Consider the following 15994-nt stretch of genomic DNA (forward strand, 5'->3'; position numbering starts at 1 on the left):
TTTCTTTAGCATTTCCTATCAGGCAGATCTAATGGTATGAACTCCCTCAGCTTTGATTTATCTGGAAATGTCTTTATCTCTTTTTTTTTTTATTATTATACTTTAAGTTCTAGGGTACATGTGTACAATGTACAGGTTTGTTACATAAGTATACATGTGCTGTGTTGGTTTGCTGCATCCATCAACTGGTCATTTACATCAGGTATTTCTCCTAATGCTATCCCTACCCCAGTCCCCCCACCCCTGACAGGCCCTGGTGTATGATGTTCCCCACCCTGTGTCCATGAGTTCTCATTGTTCAACTGCCACCTATGAGTGAGAACATGTGATGTTTGGTTTTCTGTCCTTGCAATAGTTTGCTCAGAATGATGGTTTCCAGCTTCATCCATGTCCCTGCAAAGGACATGAACTCACCCTTTTTTATGACTGCATAGTATTCCGTGGTGCATGCGTGCCACATTTTCTTAATCCAGACTATCATTGATGGGCATTTGGGTTGGTTCCAAGTCTTTGCCATTGTGAATAGTGCTGCAATAAACATATATGTGCATGTGTCTTTATAGTAGCATGATTTATAATCCTTGGGGTTTATACCCAGTAATGGAATCACTGGGTCAAATGGCATTTCTAGTTCTAGATCCTTGAGGAATCGCCACACAGTCTTCCACAATGGTTGAACTAATTTACACTCCCACCAACAGTGTAAAAGCATTCCTATTTCTTCACATCCTCGCCAGCATCTGTTGTTTCCTGACTTTTTAATGATCCAACAGACATTAAAAAATGCTCATCACTGGTCAGAGAAATGCAAATCAAAACCACAATGAGATACCATCTCATGCCAGTTAGAATGGCGATCATTAAAAAGTCCTTTATTTTTAAAGAACAGCTTTTCCAGGTATAATATTCTTATATTGCTGTTCTGTGAGCTTTTTTCAGTACTTTTAATATGTCATCCCACCTCTTCCTAGTCTGCAAGGTTTCTGCTGAGAAATATTTTGATAGTTTTATAGATGTTCCTCTGTATAACTTATCTTACTGCTTTCAAAATTTTATCCTTGACTATTGGCAATTTGATTCTTATGTGTCATAGGGTAACCTTTGGGATTATCTTGCTTAGAGACCTATGAACTTCATGAATGAGAATGTCCATATTCTCCCCAACATTTGAGGAGTTTCCAACCATTACTTCTTTAAATAAGCTTTCTGCTCCTTTCTTTGTATCTTCTCCTTCTGTCACTTCCATGATGTATAAATTTATTTGATGATGTTTCATAGGTCTCTATATGCTTTAAAATTTTTTTTCCTATTTTTCCTAGCTGGCTAATTTCAAATGACCAGTTTTCACACATTCACTGTCCTCTTATTCTGCATGATCAAGTTCACTCTTGAAGATCTCTTAAAGTTTTCAGTTCTACATGCATATTCTTCAGCTCCAAGGTTTCTATTTGGTTCCTTTCTATGATTTCTATTTCTTTATCAAACTCTTCTCTATGTTCATTTACTGTTTTTCTGATTTTAGTTTGTGTTTTTTTCTTGCATCTCATTGAGTTTTTAGATGATTATTTTGACGTTTTTGTCAGTCAATTTATAGATCTCCATTTCTTTTGGGTTATTGGAGCTTTGTTTCCTTTGGTGCTATCATGTTTGCCTGATCGTAATCTGTGTAGTCTTATATTTGTGTCGATGTATTTGAAGCACAAACACCTCTTCCTGTCTTTATGACTTGATTGACTGATAGGTAAAAACCTTCCCCTGTCCGGTCTCTAGAATGATGGGATTGCCTCTAGACTCAGAGCCAAGCAGGGTCACATGACATCTTTACACGTGGATCCACAGTGTGGCTCATTATGGGGTTAGTGTTTGGCAGGACTATTACAGAGGCAGGCATGGATCCTGAATTGACTCCTGGTCAGATGAAACTCCCTCCAGGATGTTGGTTAGTAGGGGTGGTTTTGGGATAAAGTCCTCTTCAGGATATGCAGTTGGGTCAATAGATGATGGGCCTGTTTCCTGTGGATAAATGTTACCCCATCTGGGTCCTTTGGAAGACTCCTGCTCATTCACTGTTTGGAACTCCGGCCAGGCAAGATTGGCTCAGGAGTATGGTTCATCTATGCTTTTGGTTACTGTAGCTGTATCTGAAGACTGGGAGAAGGAAAACCACTGAGAATTGTTTCAATAATCCATATTACAAATGAAAAAGGCTTAAGTTAGTGAGATGAAATATTAATAAATTTCATAGAAATATATCAAGTGAAACTAAACAAGTATGCACAACTGAAGCCCTACAAATACCAGTACATAGTCAGCAAAAAAAATGGAGGGCCTAGTGTGGGGAGGACAACACAAAGGTCATATGAATACTTTGAGACAGCTGTCCATAGAAGCTAAGAGGGAGAAGTATTTGAAGACAAAGGTCATAGTAAACTCTTTTAAATACTGCAAAAAAATGAAACCAGATATGTTATAAAAGTAACCATTGGATTTTGCAGTGAGATTTCTGTTGACCTGAGTTGGAGTTTTGGTGGTGTAATGCTAACATTGCGGTACACTGAAAAATATATGCCGAAATAGTTTCCTGCTACCTGAGCTGGTAGAGGGGCATCTGTGGCAGCAGCCAGACACCAAGGCTGTGCTGAACAGGAAGGGGCTCCGCACCGGTACCCTTTACATAGCTGAGAGCCTCCTGTCTTGGTTAGATGGCTCTGGATTAGGATTCTCACTGGAATACCCCACCATTAGTTTACATGCATTATCCAGGGACCGACCTGACTGTCTAGGAGAACATTTGTATGTTACAGTGAATGACAAATTTGAAGAATCCAAAGAATCTGTTGCTGATGAAGAGGAAGACAGTGATGATTATGTTGAACTTATTCTGAATTTATAGTTGTATCTAGTGATAAATCAGCATTGGAGGCAATGTTCACTGCAATGTGTGAATGCCAGGCCTTGCATCCAGATCCTGAGGATGAGGATTCAGACGACTACGATGGAAAGAATATGATGTGGAAGCACATGAACGAGGACAAGGGGACATCCCTACATTTTACACCTATGAAGATGGATTATTCCATTAACAGCAGAAGGCCAAGCCACATTGGAGGGATTAGAAGAAAAGGTTTCTCAGTCTGTGAACAGCCAGTATAATATGGCTGGGGTCAGGAGAGAAGATTCAATAAGATTATGAAGATGGGATGGAGGTGGATATCACACCAACAGTTGCTGGACAGTTTGAGGATGCAGATGTTGATCACTGAAAATAATTTACTCAGGTTTGAGATTCTGCTCCTATTGTGGTGAGCAGAGATCATGCCATTGCACTTCAGCCTGGGCAACAAGAACGAAACTCCAGCTCACACAAACAAACAAAAACAAAAAGCAACAACAAAAAATTCTGCTTCTAACTATAGGAGAGAACTTGATGCCTTTTCCACTCTGGAGCAAAGTTGATGAAAATCTTTTCCCTTTTCCAAAACCCAACCTGAACCAGTTCTTTCTTGAGACAGACTATGCTGAGATAACAAGTTGTCACCAGCAGAAGAGATACTATGACCTTTATTAACTTGATGAATTAACTTAACCAAGAGGGTTTTTGTAGTTTGTTACCCCAAAACTTTATGTGTCTGAGTACCTTCTGAGTAGGCCTATAATTCCTGCTTTCATTGTATGCATCTTCTGTAAGCTAGCAGACCTATGTGGTGAAAATGTACGGGAGCTTAGAGTTACAGGTAGACTGGGAAAGAGAGAGTTCCTTTCACCATGCTTTACCAGGCTGCTCTGTTATAACCTCTTAAATTGTACTTTTTAATTTCCAGCCTTTTAGATTAGTTTCTGTAACAGAACAAGTGAGTGAGTCTGGGATGAAGTCCTCAAGGTATTTCAAATGGTAATTGTTTTGTTTTTGTAATAGCTTAACAAACCTAGGTTTTCTATATTTAAAAAAGGAAAAATAAATGCCAAACTCATATACAAGATAACAAAGCTCTTTTGAGAACCTTGACGGATGGGGAAATTATGGGAAACTTGAAAGGCTACAAGTGATCAAAAAGTACCCTGAGTTCATGGGAAAAAATAAGATGTTTGGGGCATCAATTTAGGTAAAACTTGGAGTAAGTTTATAACTCTTTTACGTCCCCTCTAATACATAAGAAGGAACACAGTAAGGGCCAATGATTAAGTTGCAAGCAGGAAACAAGAAGTTTAGAGTTTTACTCCTATATGATAGCTTTTATTTTCTCAGCGATATAAATTATGATATAGCCATCTAGGTAAGAAAATATTATACAGCCATTAAAATGTTTCTGAATGGTCTAAATAATGGATACCCTGGGTACAACACTGTTTACTTCAAGGCAAATGAGATTATGAGTAAATCATTTTTCTGCTTTTGAGTAAATCATTTTTCTGATTTTCACTTTTGCATATTTCAAAATGTTCTTCATTGAATCTATGTATTTTTATTATCATAAGTGAATACTGTGGCAGAATAAGCTATCTTCATCCCATTTATAGACAAGGAAAAGACAAAAGAATGAGTGTTTTTAACAATATAAACTTGGGAAGAGGAACAGATAACTCTTTACCATAATTTCAAGAAGCTATGGAAATATGGAGAGTTAACTCTAGGATGTAAAATGCTTTAATTTTTTAAATAAAAATATTTAGATTTCTCATGAAAGAAAGGCAAACTGCTATTCAGGGTCAAGCTGACATTATTGACCTTCATTTTTCCTGCTCCCCGGACTGTAAACACCCTCACTCCTATCTGCATTCTACACAAGGGTCAAAAAAAAAAAAAAAATCATGGCTGTGACAAAGGCTTCAAGGTTTTTATTTCTAAAGAGAATAGGAGAAAGTTGACAGGGAATTGGGACATAGGTTGGGGCATATTTGTGGAGGAAGCAAGGAAAAAATGGAAGGAATCAAAAGTCTCAGCACTGGGGAAAGGGAACAGATGTTCTCATTGGAGGTGGGGAAATGATTGCTGCCATTTTAGAGGAGCATCTTTAAGAGATGGCTGGATGGCCTTGTTTTTGATGACTTAGCTGGACATCATTTACTCTAACTAGAATTTTACTCAGCATCCCGTTTGACTTTGGTTAAAGGGGGCAGGGAGGCAGATTTTGCCTGTGTTTGTGTTTTAGAGCTATCACAAAGAAATACTGAAAACTTGGTGACCTAACACAATATAAATTTATTCTGTTAGAGGCAGAAGTAAAACAATAAAACAAAACAAAAAAATCAAAGTGTGGGACAGGACTGTCCTTCTCAAGGGAAGAATTCTTCCCTGCCTCTTTCTAGTGTCTGGTGGCTCCCAGCAACCCTTTGTGTTCCTTGGTTTGTAGCTGCATCACGCCTATCCCTGTCTCTATGGTCACATGTCTTTCTCTGTGTATCTTTGTGTCCTCTGTTCTTCACATAAGGATACTAACATTCACTGGATATAGGGCCCACCCTAATCCAATATGACATCTTCTTAACCTAATTACATCTACAAAGAATCTATTTCCAAATGAGGTCGCATTTATAGGTACTAGAAATTAGAACTTGAATGAATCTTTTTAAGAGACATAATTGAACCCACTACAGACCAGAAAAAGAAACAGGGTATGGCCTCTACCTAAAGTTGAACCATCAGAAGCGTGAGGATAAAATCAGGTAGCTTAAGCAGGGAAATCTACTGTGCTCAGTTTCTAGAGCAGCTCTTTTCCTAATTCCTTGATGAAGGCGATGAGGTAACAAATACTTTGACTTGTTGCCCCCCTGAACACACCATCAGAAAATCCATAGCCACCTTCTAGAGTATCCTTTAGGTCAGTGGTTCTCAAACTTGAGCATGCATTAGAATCACCAGAAGGGCTTATTAGAACACAGATTGTTGGGTTCCACCTCAGAGTTTGATTCAGTAGGTCTGTAGTGAGGTTCCACAATTTGCATATCTAACAAATGTTTCAGTGATAATGCTACCAGGAACCATATTTTTGGGGCTGGAACTTCCCAAATTTTAAAGTGTATATTTATTATGTTGAATTTATGTTAAAATAATCCACGTGATTTTTTAGGAAGTGGCAACAACTATCAATGATGAATATGGATTAATTTAATCCTACATTTAATCATATTGATGGAAAATACAGAATTAACTTGAGGAAAAAATCTACATGAGAGAATAGTAAGATGCTAAATTTTTAAAATGTACTTCCTCAAGAAAATAGAGGATATGCAGAAAAAAGGATATGACTTCTTTTTATCTGTGTTTGTTACCCACAGAATGATATGCAAAGAAATTTGCATCCATGAAATAAGTAATTTACTACGTAGAGAGAAGATTCAGAACAAAAACATTAAACATGTTTATAAAAAAAAAACCAAGAGGGACAAAATAACAATAAAAACTCCACTCAAATTAGTTATCTGAAATGACAAGTTGAATTATTTCTGAATGTAAAACAAAAAAGAAAAAGGAATTAGTGAAAATGTGACATGGAAGTTTGATCCAAGGGTATATTTATAAAATTGAATATGTAAAGGCAAAAATGTGAAAGTAGAAGCAACAATCAAGAAAATAAAATGAATTTTTCCTTAAGGTGACTAAAGAGTCAAGTTTTAAGATTATAAGAGGGCAAAAGAGGAAGACATGAAAAGAATATCTTTATTAGAAAAAGTAATTTTATTAAATTTCAGGAGGGCAACTGTTATATAAGTTTCCAGAGAGAGAGCAAACAAGTCAACGACAAACCGAATAAAATTAGATTATCTTCAAAATAGAATATATTAAAATTCCTACCTGTTATTGATACAGGAATGCTGGGAAGGGAAGAGCATGGTCCTTTAAATAATATGGAAGCAAGGGAAGGGAAATGCTGGGTACAGGAGAGCATGGTCCCTGGGTAGGGCTCCACCCCTACAGACCTAGGTGAGGACAGGCATTTCCTGCCCAAATGTTGCATTTCCCAAGACCACCCTGGCCCACCATACCCCCATCCTGGGCCTATAAAAACCCCAAACCCTAGCTGGCAGACATACAAGTGGCCAGACATCCAGAGAAATACATCGTCGGAAGAAGAAAAGCTGCTGGTCGTGGAGAGTAGCACCCCAGCAGAAGAGCACACCAACCCCACCAGCACTCCGGCAGGCCATTGACCAGGTGGAGTTTGGCCAGGGCAGTTGGAGGAGAGCCAGGGCTGTGGGGCTGCTGAGAGGCCCAACTCCAGAGGAAGACCTTCTCCATTCTGGCTCCCCCATCAGCTGAGAGCTACTTCCACTCAATAAAACTTGGCACCCATTCTCCAAGCCCATGTGTGATCTGATTCTTCTGGTATACCAAGGCAAGAACCTGGGACACAGAAAGCCCTCTGCCCTTGTGACAAAGTGGAAACTGTAATTGAGCTAGTTAACACAAGCCACCTAGAGATAGCAAACTAAGAGTATCCTGTAACACACGCCCACTGGGGCTTCAGGAGCTGTAAACATTCACCCCTAGAACCTGCTGTGGGGTCAGAGCTGGAGCCCCACAGCCTGCCTGTCTGTATGCTCCCCTAGAGGTTTGAGCAGCCAGGCACTGAAGAAGCGAGTCACACTCCCATTGCACACCCTGCAAGCAAGGGGAACAAGGGAACTTTTCCCATTTCATTATCAAGAGACAAAAATTGTGACGTAAGAAATCCCATTACTGAGTATATACCCAAAGGATTATAAATCATTCTACTATAAAGACACATGGACATGTGTGTTTATTACAGCACTGTTCACAATAGCAATGACTTGGAACCAACCCAAATGCCCATCAATGATAGACTGAATAAAGAAAATGTGGCATGTATACACCATGGAATACTATGCAGCCATAGAAAAGGACGAGTTCACGTCTTTTTCGGGAACATGGGTGAAGCTGGAAACCATCATTCTAAGCAACTAACACAAGAACAGAAAACCAAACACCTCATGTTCTCGTTCGTAAGTGGGAGTTGAACAATGAGAATACATGGACACAGAGGGAAACATCACACTAGGGCCTGTCAAGGGATGGGAGGCTAGGGGAAGGATACAATTAGGAGAAATACTTAATGTAGATGAAGGGTTGATGGGTGCAGCAAATTACCATGGCACATGTATACCTATGTAACAAACCTGCACATTCTGCACATGTACCCCAGATCTTAAAGTTTAATTAAAAACAAAAAGAATTATATTCAAACAAGTAAATAAATAAAAATCACTGAAGTGTAAGAACCAATTAGCTAAATTATTAAATGAGGAAAGAATCAAGTATGTAACACTGAAATGTACTTTAAGGGAAAAAAAATTTTGAAAGACTCAGGACAATAAGAAATCAGAATATTTGTAAATGGGAAATAATGACAAAAAGCTGGGATAAGAAAAGAAGTTAGTAAAGCGTTTTTACGTATGATTGTTAATGTAAAATATGTATTAGTAAATAAAACTATTTTGAAGGGAATTATAAAATGAAAAAATGTGGTATAATAAAATCAACTATTATCTGAAATAAAACTCCAATTATTTCAAGACATCTTAGGATATGAGAAATGAAGCAACCATAAAACATGAAAAATGAAAGTGAACTGAAAGTGAACTGAAGTCATAGTTGATGAGCCACACACAAAAATCTACATATGTATTATGGCTGAAATAGTACTCAATAGAAAAAATGTAGTCTCAAGAAATTTCATAAGAGAAGGAATGGAGAGAATGCATTAACTATGCATTTAACCAAATTCAGAGGAATATAGATTTAAAAATGGGGTTAAAATATGTGTTAAAATTTATAAGTAACTAGACATAAAATTTAAATAGGTTATGGAATTTCCAATCCAACAGAGGAAGAAACAACAACAAATTAGTCATCTATTGCTGCATAACAAATTATCTCAAAAGTCTGCAGCTTAAAATAACATTCTCTCAGATTCCATGGCTCACAAATCCAGGTATGGTTTAGTTGAGTGGTTCTGGCTCAGAAGCTCTGAGGTTGTAGTCAAACTGTCAACCAGTGCTGAATCACCTCATATGGGACAGAAGCTCCGTTTCCAGGCTCACCAACTTGGTTGCTTGGAAGCCTCAGTTCTTCACTGGCTGTTGGACAGATATTTCAATTCTTTGTCATATCTACTGCATTGACTGCCTGAGTGTCTTTAGCACATGACATTTGGATTCTTCCAGTGAGTGATAAGAGAGAAAGAACAAAGATCGGGGTCTGGGGAGAGAGAAGAGTGCCCAACCTATTATTGGAGGTGACATGCTGTCTATTCTCCCTTGTTCTGTTCACCCCACAGACTGATCCTGGTTCACTGTGGGAAGGAACCAAACAAGGTTGTAAACACCAGGAGGAATCATTGGGATCTTACAGGTTTACTACCACGATAAGCAACCACAGAAGTTTAGTAATTACTGTAAAAATGGGAAATAATGAAAAGGAGACAATAGACCTAAGACACGGAAAGCAAAAAGGAAGGAAAGAAGGGAGGGAGGGAGGGGAAAAGAAAATGTTAATTAACCACAGAATATGTGAATAATTGAATTTTTCCAATGAAAGACAAACATTTCCTAATGGATTAAAAAAGAACATTCAGCTATGGGTTGCTTACAATAGAAACATTGAAACTAAAATGACACAGAAAAGTCGTAAATGAAAGGATAAATCTACATATACCAGGCATATGTTAAGCAAGCAAATAAAAAAGACAGGAAAATGTAAACATTAGGCCTTTAGACAAGGCTGAACTTAAAGAAGCATTAAAAAAGATAACATTTTATATTCGTAAAAGGTTTAGTCCTCAGATCATATATAATAATGGTAATATTAAACTGAATACATAGAATTCACATAAATACTACTCCTAATATAATAGTTCTTCTTGATACTTCTACCATAAATCTTATAAGTACAAAGAGAGCCAGATGAAGGTATAGAGTGAAAAATATTAATGCACTTCTCCCAGTGTAGAGCTAGACCTCAATAACAAATGACACCCATATCTAACACCTTAGAAAGTTAAAGCAGTCACGTAAACTGAAAGTGAACTGAAATCATAGTTGATGAACCACACACAAAAATCTGCATATGTATTATGGCTGAAATAGTACTCACTAGAAAAATTGTAGTCTCAAGACATTTCATTAGAGAGGGAATAGAGAGAATGCATTAACCATGCATTTAACATAATTTTGAATGCAAACAGTAGAGAGAAAACTGTAAAACAAACAAAAGAGGGTAGATTATAACCTCTATGAGGACAGGGATTTATTCTCTATCTTATTTGTTACTATATCTCCCGCACCTAGAACTATGTCCAGCACACTCAAAATAGATGGAATAATGAAACACATAGAAATTAATTAGTTTTAAAAGTTTACCTTAATAGAATCAACCAGAAACCAATATAATAAACAATCTTTCTGCAAAGGAAAGAATCCAAATATCAAAGGTGTAAATAAGAATTGAATACATATGGCCGGGCGCGGTGGCTCAAGCCTGTAATCCCAGCACTTTGGGAGGCCGAGACGGGCGGATCACGAGGTCAGGAGATCAAGACCATCCTGGCTAACACGGTGAAATCCCCTCTCTACTAAAAATACAAAAAACTAGCCGGGCGAGGTGGCGGGCGCCTGTAGTCCCAGCTACTCCGGAGGCTGAGGCAGGAGAATGGCCTAAACCCGGGAGGCGGAGCTTGCAGTGAGCTGAGATCCGGCCGCTGCACTCCAGTCCGGGCGACAGAGCGAGACTCCGCCTCAAAAAAAAAAAAAAAAAAATTGAATACATATAAATATATCACAATCGACTTTTAAATTTTAAAAAACGCTATGTGAAATAAACATGTACAAGAAAATAGAGGCTGTTATGTTTAAAGTTTGTTTGTAAAACATCTGTATTCAGAATCATTAGGAGAGCTTGTAAATCTCTTCCTGAAGATTCTTATTCACTGGGTGTATGGTGGGACTTAGGATTCAGTATTTCAATAAACTTGCCTTCTACCCCAAGAAATTCCTATGCACATTTAAGTTTAGGAATGTTTAAATCTGTGTGGATGTTGAAAACCTGAAAGGGAGAGGAACAATCACCACAAGAATGGAAAATAATCTACTGTGATGATGTCCAGTCCGAGAGGAGTCAACAAATGTCAGCATAGGCAAGAGATTGCTCACAAAAGGGGAAAGAAAGATATGCAAATTGGCTGTAAACATGGAAAGATACTCAACATCATTAGTCATAAAGAAAAATGCAAACTGAATCATAGTGAAATACTGCCACCAACCAGAATGGCAAAAACTGACAAAACCAAGTGTTGGTAAATATATAAAATATTTGGAATGCTCATACATTACTGGTGGGACTATAAAATGTTTATAAGCACTTTAGAAAACTGTCAGTATCTAATAAAGCTAAATATATGCCTGCTATACAACTAAAAAAACTAATTCTAAAGATATACTCAAAAGAAATGACTCTATATCCCATAAAAGGCACAGAAAATATTCAAAGTTTCATTCATAACATTCAAACATTGAAAATAGCCATCTAGAAAGAAATGGATAAAGTCTGGTGTATTTATACAACCGACAATTAGAGTAACTTTTTTAAAATGAACAACTGCTGCATGCAATACAGATGAATCTCAGAGACATGTTGGACAAAAGCCACATACAAGGACATGTATATGAAGTTCAAATACAAGCAAAACTAATCTCTAGTGATTAGTGTATAGTCTGGGTACAGTGTATAGTGTATAGTCTGGGTGTAAAATTATCTTATATATAGTACTTAAGATTTATATACATTACTATAGATGATATATACTTCAATGAAAAATATATTTTAATCCACAAATAGTACATGTATTAACTAAAAATTTCTTGTTAATGCTGTTTCAAGATACTTAATTTGTATTGCCATTAAGTAGTTTTCTATCTATATTTAACAAACACTGCCAGTTTCTTCTCTTTCTAGCCAGATAAGTGTAGAAAACCTACTTACTAATTATCTGCTATTTCACTACCTTGATCTATTTTCTCTGGGAATTTTTTTGATTCTCAACAGCTTAATGAGCATTTAGAGTTTTAAATAGTCTGAATAAATTTGCCTAAACCAAGGCATCACTTTGAAGTTCAAAAATCCATTGAATGACTAAGCATCTCTATGTCATCCAAAGAGTGTGATTTAAATTATAGCAGAAATGGCAATCAAATCTAGTAAAGCAATGTGACAGACAGAAAACTAATCTAATAATATCTTCTCATCACTTTCTAGCAGTGCCAGATTAAAGTGATCTCTAATGCCTTCATTACACAAGACTCTCCCATACTCTGAGGAGCCCGGGAAACCAAGGATGTTGGCCTAATCTTTTGTTCTAAGTGAGAACGTTGTGTGCCCTTTGCCATTACTTCACTGAAGACAAATATACAGAAAGTAATATACTAATTTCATTCAAGAAGATTGCCAAAAATATAATTTGTATGATAGATTCCCCTATAATATACATTTTAGGATAAAACAGTCATTTTACTTAGACTGCCGTAACACTACCATAGACTCAGTGACTTAAACAGATTTTTTTCTGAAGGCTGAAAGTCTGAGATCAGAGTGCCAGCAAGGTGGGATTCTCTGCCTCCTTGCTGTCTACCCACATAGTCTTTCCTAGATGCATGTGGGGAGACAGATCTCTTTCCCTCTACCTTCTTATAAGGGTCACCAATTCTATTAGATTGGTACCCCACCCTTATGACCTAATTTAACCTTAATTACCTCCCCAAAGCCTTTTCTCCAAGTACAGTCACATTGGAGATTAAAGCTCCAATATATGGATGGATTTTAAGGAGACATATTTAGTCCATAGCAGCAGTGTAGTAGTTAAAAGAGGGAGCTCTGGAGTTAACCAGATTCAGACCACCAATCTACCATCTCTTAACTGTAGGACCCTAAATTCTCTATGATACACTTTTCTCACCTGTAAAGATAATAGTACCAGCCTCATTGAATTATTGTAATTAAATGAATACATATACAACTACATAGCACATGGTAATTATTTTTATTTAAAAAAATTTAAAAATCTCAAAAGCTTTTGGCATATCAGTGGTTTTTTTCGTTACATGAATAAATTATACAGTGGTGAATTCTGAGATTTCAGTGTACCCATCATCAGATTAATGGATGTTGTACCAAATGTGTAGCATTTTATCCCTAGCCTCCCTCTCACTTTCCCCTTTCTGAGTCTCTAAAGTCCATTATATCACTCTGCATGCCTTTGCATATTCATAGCCTGTCTCCCACTTGTGAGAGTCACTTTTTGATTTTCCACTCCTGTGTTACTTCACTTAGAATAATAGCCTCCAGCTGCATCCAAGTTGCTGCAAAAGACATTTCATTCCTTTTAATGGCTAAGTAGTAATCTATGGTGTATATATGCCACATTTTCTTTATGCACTCATTAAGTGCTGGGCACTTAAGTTGGTTCCACATCTTTGCAATTGTAAATCAGGCTGCGATAAATATACATAGCAGGTGGTACTTTTTCAATAAATATTAGCTTGTATTATTAGGCTAATCTACATCATGTAGGAAAATATCTTAAAAATATATTTGAGGTGTCACATAGACTTGATTGTATTGTTAGATTAAACTTGTTTTAAAAATATTACCTTGTAGCAATGCAGTGAAGTTAATATAGCAATGGTTTTCGTTTTTATGTCAAATCAGCAGCATCTGCAAATATGTTATAAATGCAAATTATTGAGTCCCACCCAGACCTATTTAAGCAGCTCTCTGGGGGTGAGGTCCAACAGTCAGCATTTTAACAAGCCCTCTGGGTAATTGTGTTGCACACCAATATTTGAGAAACACAGTAAAAATGTGAGGCAGTCTTCATAGAGAAGCACTATTTGGTAAATCCTTGGCATAGAACATTGAGCTTCCTATGACTTAGCAACTTGATGCATTATTCGAATTAAAATGAATACAGGAAGGACACAAAAATGATAAACCATGAAATAACTGGAACATAATTTCATGCTACTGATGAATAATGAAGAAACAGACATCTATAGGCAAATAAATAAAGCAAATTTGCTTAAAATAAAGGCTTTTGTTTTGGTTTCCAGCAATTTAAAAGTGAAATCTACTTCAGAGATGATAGTGTAACTTCTGGTATCTCCCTCAAATCTTTAGGGTTTATTATTAAGAAAAGGAGATGTCACATGAAAACTGTACCTCTACAAGATTTTTGCAAGCCATTTATGTTCCAGGCTAACCTCTCACTTAAGGGCAACCGCGTTTGATAATATAGTTGCGCAAAGCACTTAAGAACTAAAACCTACTTTTGCATGATCCTATTTTATCTCTGTATTTGGCTTTGTAAATGTGCTTCGCTTTATTTTCAAATGGCATTATGTCATTTTTCACTTGGAGAGTTGATAGTGATTGATGGAAAGCATTAAATTAGAAAGACCTGGCTAGAGTCCAAGTTGTCATCCACAGCAGCATCTCCAAGGCACTAAAAAATGAATTTAAAAAAAGTCAAAGCCATGAGTCTGTTTCATAGATAAAATGAAATGGATCGAGGATTTCAATGGCCTATGGCTTGCCACAATTTAGCATGAAAGTAAAGAAGTGATTCATTGTTCATATTAATCTTATATCGAGTTATTCATCAAAAAAACTCTCTTATGACCAGCATATCAAGAGGCTTCATTGTTTTTTATTGTTTTTCTCACTTAATATACTGGAGAAAACTCCTCACCATTAATTCAAGATTTGTTTCTTAGTTATTCACACCTAACCTAGGGCCCTGGTAGTAAAAAGACTTTTTTCAAAATTAGGGGTGGGGATAAATGAGTGAGTGGGTAAAGGGGTATAAGAAAAGTTGAGGGAGCAAAAGAAGAGTGAAGGTGGGTGGAAACCTTGATGTGAACCATCTTTAATATTCTACAATTCCGGAGAATAATTTATTCTGTGCAAATGCGATAGAATCTTCTTGCTATAAACTAATGGAGATACCAGTTTATGCACTTTCCACCCATCCAATGAGTCTTTGCCAAAAAGAATTTGCATATTGTGATATGCAAAGAGTGGATATTCAAAAAAAAGGCTTGGTTATGAATTCAATAAGCAGGAGACCAGGAAAAAACTCTTACCTCCCTCTACTGATGTCTGAAGAGATATCTTACATATCTCAGTTGGGTTTCTATAGTATTGTAAAGGGTTTCCTAAGTGTTTGAGTCACTGTCTTATTACTACAGTACATTTGGTAACTTGTAATAAGCACTTCATTTACATAGGAAACAAGATATCCTACAAATGTTTAATTAAAATTGTATTGCAAATGGAACTGAGGTTAGTGGTTTATCAAAAATGTATTAAGTTAGTAGTTAACTAGATTATGGCTTTAAACACATGTGCATTATATAACAACATTTGTACCAGGATTTTGGAGTTACTGTGTCATGCTAATGGATTGATCATCCTAACCATTCTAATTCTAAAGTCTGGTGGTTGAAACACCAGTTTGCTTTTAAATAAAATTCACTAACCATAAATATCACATATAAATCAAAATGGTTTGCTTTAGTTAACTTAACACAAAAACATTACTGAGATATTAAACTCACAAGAAAGAAATTCATAGTGGAAGTAAAACTGCTCACAGCCTATCATTTTACAATAGATCATTAAATTTTAATCAACTAAGACTTTCACTAATATATCAAAAGACATAAAGATGGGTCTTTCAATTTTTAAATATGAGGGGATTTTAAATGTCCAGAACAATCCTTTGTGAAACTCAACTTCCCTTGAAAACTTTACAATTTAAAAATACTGCGGTAGTAGGTAACTCTTTCATTCCCAAAGAAACCTTTCTTAACCTTGAAGTTTTTGCCACAAATATTTCTATTTGAAAAAGTAAAATTTTTATTCCATTATATAAAACATAGTTTTAAACAAAGCATGTACTAATTTTACTAAAACTGTCCAAATGAG

General features: G+C 36.5%; 1 pseudogene; it reads left to right on the forward strand.

Annotated features, from left to right (window-relative positions):
* LOC105524945 overlaps nt 1–3263 on the forward strand; it is an 83120-nt pseudogene extending 79857 nt beyond the window's left edge.
* The last annotated feature ends 12731 nt before the right edge of the window (nt 3264–15994 follow it).

Source organism: Colobus angolensis, unplaced genomic scaffold (genome assembly GCF_000951035.1).
Source record: "Colobus angolensis palliatus isolate OR3802 unplaced genomic scaffold, Cang.pa_1.0 Scaffold51, whole genome shotgun sequence".
Taxonomy (NCBI): domain Eukaryota; kingdom Metazoa; phylum Chordata; class Mammalia; order Primates; family Cercopithecidae; genus Colobus; species Colobus angolensis.